The 7,142-nt window shown below is 38.3% G+C and overlaps 1 pseudogene; it reads right to left on the reverse strand.

Moving 5' to 3' along the window:
• Positions 1–2,248: 2,248 nt before the first annotated feature.
• LOC125247249 lies at positions 2,249–6,918 on the reverse strand (annotated as a pseudogene).
• Positions 6,919–7,142: the final 224 nt, after the last annotated feature.

Below are 7,142 nucleotides of genomic sequence, written 5' to 3' on the forward strand. Positions count from 1 at the left end.
TAAGACTCCACAATTTATCAACTTTTTACTAAACTTTATACAACTTTATACTCTGTATTGCAAAAGGTTATAGATTAGACCCATTTCTCATGTTGACAAGCGTGTGCGTTGTTCAAGAATAAATTTAGAGACCATGATTTTCCTTCTTACAGAACTGCTTGCTAAAATACATTGACAAATATTAATGTTTATCATAAAGCAGTTTAAAATTGCATGTTTTCCCACAGTCAGGTGAACCGATTGACGTAGCCTACACTATTCCCAATCGCAATCATGTCAGTTTTATGTTTTGTGTATGAATGACCACACGGTTTTCGGCTAGTTTTCACTGTTTAAAGCAGAGTCTTGAGTCAAAATGATCAAACTTTATTTCAAGTCAAAATTATTGCAATCTTATTATTTTTATTTTGTCAGCTTGATCGCGCGGATTGTGATCAATAGGCGAGGCTATTCATTTTTTAACCAACAGGTAAAAACGCGACATCCCAATTCCCGAGGGAAGTGTCCTATGAGACACAATGCTCTTGTACTGTATCATATAGGCCTACCTTTTGATGTTCATATTTCGTTCCGTAAAGGCTGGCGTACACGGTGCGAACTCTGATGGTGTGAAGATCGTATGTCCACGCACATGTCACGAGTGAGTTTATCTGAAAATCGTACGGACGAGGTGATATACGACGCGATTTTTCGACCTGCCGATTTCCGAAGCAATCGCTCAAATCAGAATAGCCTACCCTTTGACATGCTGGATAGAAAATAGGCCTATGTGAAATAAGAACGACTATAGTTGTTCAAGCCATTAGTTGACTAATCACATTCAATTTCTTAAATACTGGAGAGAATATTATAATTAGCTTTTATATAGCACTCAAGCACACGCATAAAGCTTGCCAAAGAACCGGCAAAAGAAATTAATATGAATGTGACAAAAAAAAAAAAAAAAAAAAAAACAGCAAGGAGACAATTTAATTTTTTTTAATAATCTAATGTTTTCTAAATCAGTGTCGGCTGCAAAGATGAAGTTGACATTTGAAGTTGACATTGATGAAGTTGACATTGATGAAGTTGACATTGCTGACTCTCATCATCTTCGCAGTGGATGTGCCTAGAGAATGCACATTTCATTCGGATTACATCATCAGAGAGTAGCCCATTTCTTTTCATTTTGAATTATTTCGGTTAAAAGAGACATTTCAAGCTTTCTGTAGATATATTTCTCATGTCTTATGAGTTTCAGTTCATTTAGCCTATAAGACGCACTCCAGTTCAGGCGCCAGTGATCGCGCCCGCGCATCCATGAATATATTTGCTTCTTATTTATTAAATCCAGGCAATTGTTGAATGAAACATTGATTAAAATTAAGATACAACTTTTACAAAACGAATTTCACTGTAAAGAAAGGCTTTCTACAAATCAAAACTTAATGAAGTGGTCAAAATCATGTCTGACCCACTCCATGTCTCCTGATGTATTGCGCATCTTCTGTCTTACTCATGCTACAGTTATCAGGTTGAAAAATAAATTATGCTTGATACGTCTCGACTCATGATCCACTCTTGATCACAAAATGAAATTTCTCTATACTACTGTACAATACATGTTGGTAGCCATTAAAGAAAACATATTTAGTTTCATATTTATGTTTAAATATGCCTATTATAATGTTATTTATTTTTTAATTTCATCTATTTGATTAAGACAAGTGAACAGCATGAGACATCATATGATGCGCAATACATCTTGAGACATGTAGTGGATCAGACATGATTTTGATCACTTCAATAAGTTGTTTTTTTGTTTTTTTTTGTTTTTTTTAAGCCTTTCTTTAAAGTGAATTTCTTTTTGTAAAAAATGTATCTTAATTTTAATCAATGTTTCATCAACCAATTGCCTGGATTTAATAAATAAGAAGCAAATATATTCATGGATGCGCCGGCGCAATCACTTGCGCGTGAAACGTCACTGTAATAGTTCACTGTAACAGTCGTCAAATAGCTGAACATTAAGCATTTATGATGAATAATTACTGAAGATTAAATGTCATGATGATATATTATTATTGCTATTAATATTAGCAGTAATTTGTGTCATTTTATCTTCATTCACAAGTGGAAATGTCTCAGTTCCAGCTTTACTGATCAATGGTGTCGACCGTCCCTTTGCGCCACCTGGTGGTGATTTCACCAGCGAGTTTCACACGTGACTGTGTTGTGTTTACCTGCGGCGGTAACAGGCGTTTTAGTGACTATCTGCTGTATTAAAGAGGCGTGTCGTGACCCTTTAAGATCCTGTTATTGAGGAGAAAATCTCTCATTCAGGAACATTTATTTTAAAGCTGTCAGATTCATTATTAAATATGATACTTTAGTTCATGATTAAACACTCACAGAGCTTTTCTGCAGTTGATCACAGCTGGTATCAGTCTTCTTCTCCCCTCAGCTGATGTGTTGTATTTCATGGTGTTCAGCTCATCCAGCGGCTCCTCTGACATCTGAATCATGTAGGAGATTGTTGAGCAGTGAGACGAAGAGAGTTTCTCTTTTGAGTGTTTGTCTGATTTCACAAACTCCTGAATCTCTCTGGACAGAGACTGATCTTTGACTTCCAGCAGACAGAGGAACAGATTGATGGAGCTTTCAGTGGAGAGAAATTCATCTTCATCTTTGATCTTCTGTTGAATGTAGTGTGTGATTCTCCTGATGCTCTCTGAGCTGTTCTCTGTGTGTGTCAGTAGATCCTGTAAGAGTCTCTGATTGGACTCCAGTGAGACGCCCAGCAGGAACCGCAGGAACAGATCCAGCTGTCCATTCCTACTCCTGAGGGCTTTATCTACTGCTGATGTTAGTAGATCATACAGAGAGACTTTATCAGATCTGTAAAATCTGAACTCATCCAGTGGTTTCATGTTCTTGATCAAATGTGAATAAAACAGATAGAAAGCAGCGAGAAACTCCTGAAAGCTCAGATGAATGAAGCTGTAGACTTTCCTCTGATGAATCACAGATTCCTCCTTAAAGATCTCAGTGCAAATCCCAGAATACACTGAGGCGTCAGTGACGTCTATGCCGCTCTCTCTCAGGTCCTCCTCATAGAACATCACATTGCCCTTCATCAGCTGATTGAAAGCCACTTCAGCAAGTTTCACAATCACTTCTCTGTTGGACTGCAGCAGTTTCTCTGGATCTCTCTCTTCAAACTTCTGGTTCCTCATGTTGATCTGAATCAGCAGGAAGTGGATGTACATTTCAGTCAGAGTTTGAGGGATTTCTGCACTCAGATCTTCTTTCAGGAGCTTCTGAAGCACAGTGGATGAGATCCAGCAGAAGACGGGTATGTGGCACATGATGTGGAGGCTTCTTGCTCTTCTGATGTGTGAGATGATTCTGCTGGCTTGATGCTCGTCACTGATTCTCTTCCTGAAATATTCCTCCTTCTGAGGTTCATTGAATCCCTGAATCTCTGTCAGACGGTTGATGTATTTGGAGGGGATCTGATTGGCTGCTGCTGGTCTGGAGGTGATCCAGATAAGAGCAGAGGGAAGCAGCTCTCCTGTCATGAGGTTTGACATCAACACACCCACTGATGAAGTCTCAGTCACATCACAAACTTTCTGAGCGTCTGAAAACATCAATGTGATTCTGCTTTCATCCAGACCATCAAAGATGAACACAACTTTACACTCCTCATAAATCTTTGAGTCCAGATCTTGAAGTTCAGGATGAAAGTCCAGCAGAAGTCTGTGAAGACTGTACTGATGATCTCGGATCCAAGTTCAGCTCTCGAAATGGAAGCACAAACATGAAATCTACATCCTGATTGGCTTTTCCCTCGGCCCAGTCCAGAATGAACTTCTGCACAGAGACGGTTTTTCCGATTCCAGCGATGCCTTTAGTAAGAACAGTCTTGATCTGGTGTTTCTCCTCACGTCCTGGTTCAGGTGAGGCTTTAAAGATGTCATTGCAGTAGATTGGAGTGTCTTGTGAGTGTTGTGTTCTGGCTGTTTTCTCCATCTGGAAAACCTCATGTTGTTCATTCACTCCTTCACTCTCTCCCTCTATGATGTAGAGCTGTGTGTAGATCCTGTTCAGGAGGGTTTCATTCTCCTGGAGGTTCAGTCCCTCAAATAATCTCTCATACTTGTTCTTCATGCTGGTTTTGAGCTGCTCTTTGACTCTCTGGAGTTCATCATCTACTGCTTGAGGAGAATCCTGGTCTCCAGTCTGATCATCTCTGATTGGAAACAAAATACAAACATAAAAACATCTTCATCAATAAATCATGACAGGAACAGCAACACATTTAAGAGAGAAGTGTCAGTTTAACAGACTCCTGTTATATTCCACATATTTACACTAAACTTTAACATATTTTCTGGAATTTAAGTCACATTTTCTCTCATCTGAAATGTGCTGCATCTTATATTTGTCTGTTTTGGACTCTAATGTAGAAGTTTTGGTCTCTCAGATTCCTGTCCTAGTTTTGTCTTTACTTGGGCTTTAAAAGACACTTAATATTCAGAAATATTATTGATATGACACACTGAAACTATCAGATGAGAACAAAACATGAGCTGAACTGAACTGAGCTGAATAATGACACAACTGTCTTCTGTAGAGCTGCTTTATAGCTGAAATAATAATAATAATAATAAAATATGACTTATGCACAGATTTAATATCTTCATGTTTTCCTCTCAACAATGTAATTTTTCACCCGTTGAGACTTACAGTCAGTTGTGATTTATTTTCTGGAAAATACTGTAACTGTTTCCATGATAACTAAAATTCTGCTTTCTACTCAGACCTGAACATATTTGAACATTTCATTATATTTATCTATATAAGTAAACACTGACATTGTAGGTCCGTGTAACGCTTCACAATTCAGTTTGTCCGAGACTGCCTTATATTTAGCACAGTTATTATATTAATAATAAAAATGATAGAGTGAAAAGATCATCCTTTATGTTCATTCTTTTAAACTACTCCTCAACATGCAGTCAGTGTAAATAAAGCAGTTACATCAGTGAGACGACAGCAGTCCGCGGCCACACCCCCGCGCTAATGCTACAGCCCACGCCGCAAATTACAAGACAGAAAATGGAAAAATAGAAAATCGGTTAGTTTCATTTATTCAAATGATTGTTTCTTAAGTCATCATGTTGCAAAAGTGAAATTGAGAAAAGGGGGAAAAAATGGCAAATATCCATTGATGATGTAACCGAAAAACAGCAAAAATGAACGTCTGGTTTCAATTTTTCATTTTTGCATTTGCATTGTATGGTCTGAAAATTTAATTGTGAAGCGTTACACGGACCATTGTACATGTATTTTCTTATAAACAAGTGTCTCAATTTAATTTCACTACAGCAGAAAACTCTAAATAATGCTGATAATCACCTGGGGTCAGAGGTCACTGCTCCATCACTGAAGTTAACAGGAGGAATTATCATGGATCCATCACTCTTCAGAGACACACAGCTGGGATCTGGAGATGAAGATCTCTTCCTCTTCCTGAAGAAACTGTAATATAATAATAATTCATATACATCTTTACACTGTAATTAACATAATATAATTAATTCAAATGCTGTTGTATAAGTCAGTCTATTGTCTGCAGTACAGGACAGTGTCTCACCTGGGGTCAGAGGTCACTGGTCCATCACTGAATACAGGAGGAATTATCATGGATCGATCACTCTTCAGGGACACACAGCTGGGATCTGGAGATGAAGATCTCTTCCTCTTCCTCGTCTCAGAGTCTGACATCTTCCCTGTATATGGAAACACTGGGAACATTACATTAATATTACATTTCTGCATTTAGCAGATGCTTTAATCACAAGTAATTTACAGTGTGTTCATTTCAGCACATATCCCAGTGAACAACATGTGCTCTAAGAGTGTCTTATACTAAGTTATGAAAACATTATTTCTAAATATTCTCTGAACGATCAAAATGTGTCTTAGTTAGGTGAACACTAAAGGAATATTTCATTTGATCATTCTGGAAACATTAAGGGAACGTTACTTTTGAATGTTTTCTGAATGTCCTGATAAAGTAGAAGTTAAAAAGAGACATTCATCTAACATTTGACACTAACAGATAACTTTCATTATATCACGATCTAACAGATAACAAACCATCTATTAAAGTTACTGGAGAGTCGTGGGGTTTCTGGGGTAACCGCTGCATTTCTGCTGTTCCATCAGCGCCCTCTGCTGTCAGACAGTGAACGTGCACTTTCATTCAGCGCGTCTCCTTCACTCGTTCCTCCATGTGCTTCTCATGCACGCTGGGCTTGTTTACATCTGAGCGCCTGTCCCATTGACGCAGAATACAGCGGTGTTGTGCATTTTATACAGTTTGATGGGGAAAGTATTCTTATATGCAAAATAAAAATGTTAATAATTCATAACAAATTATTATTTACGGTATTTTGAAATGCCCACTATAACAATACCGTGCATATTCATTATCGTGATATAGTCTAATATGAACACAAAGTCACTTGTCATGATCACCTGTTGAAGTGGTCTTGATAGCCACTAGAGGGCACTCCACCCCGGACTATTGTCACCATCACAGACTCCATTTCCCATCACCCACTTCCCGTACTCATTACTGATATTGCACACAGCTGTTATCAATCATGTCATTTGTTTCTGCCTATTTATACCTGGTTTGTTTCAGTCAGAGCCTGCTTACACCTGGTCACTTCATGCGTTTTCTCTGATTGGATAGCTATATGATTTATAAAAATTATTGCATTTACACATACATGCGTCTCCGCAAAACGAATATAAATCCAATCTTCAGTTCCCGCTCTATATATGCAGATTTCATGGAGTTCACGTCACCAAAAGCAACAATAAAGAGCAGCAGTTCATTGATCATCAGCTAATTTCAAAATCAAAGACGCAATAGGAGAGAGCACGGTAACAGCACTGGTATGTAGTGATGGGCAGAGCGAGGCTTCGTGAAACACTGAAGCAGTAAAAGCAAATGTGCCGTATTGTGTCGAGGCTTCGAAACAATCTGACACTCTCTCCACGGTGACCCCTAGTGGTCAGAATAGTGTAAATGCAGACCTGCCAACCTTGGAAAAAAATTTTGATTTTGAGTACCAGTGGGACGG

This window comes from Megalobrama amblycephala, linkage group LG15, assembly GCF_018812025.1.
Source record: "Megalobrama amblycephala isolate DHTTF-2021 linkage group LG15, ASM1881202v1, whole genome shotgun sequence".
Classification (NCBI taxonomy): domain Eukaryota; kingdom Metazoa; phylum Chordata; class Actinopteri; order Cypriniformes; family Xenocyprididae; genus Megalobrama; species Megalobrama amblycephala.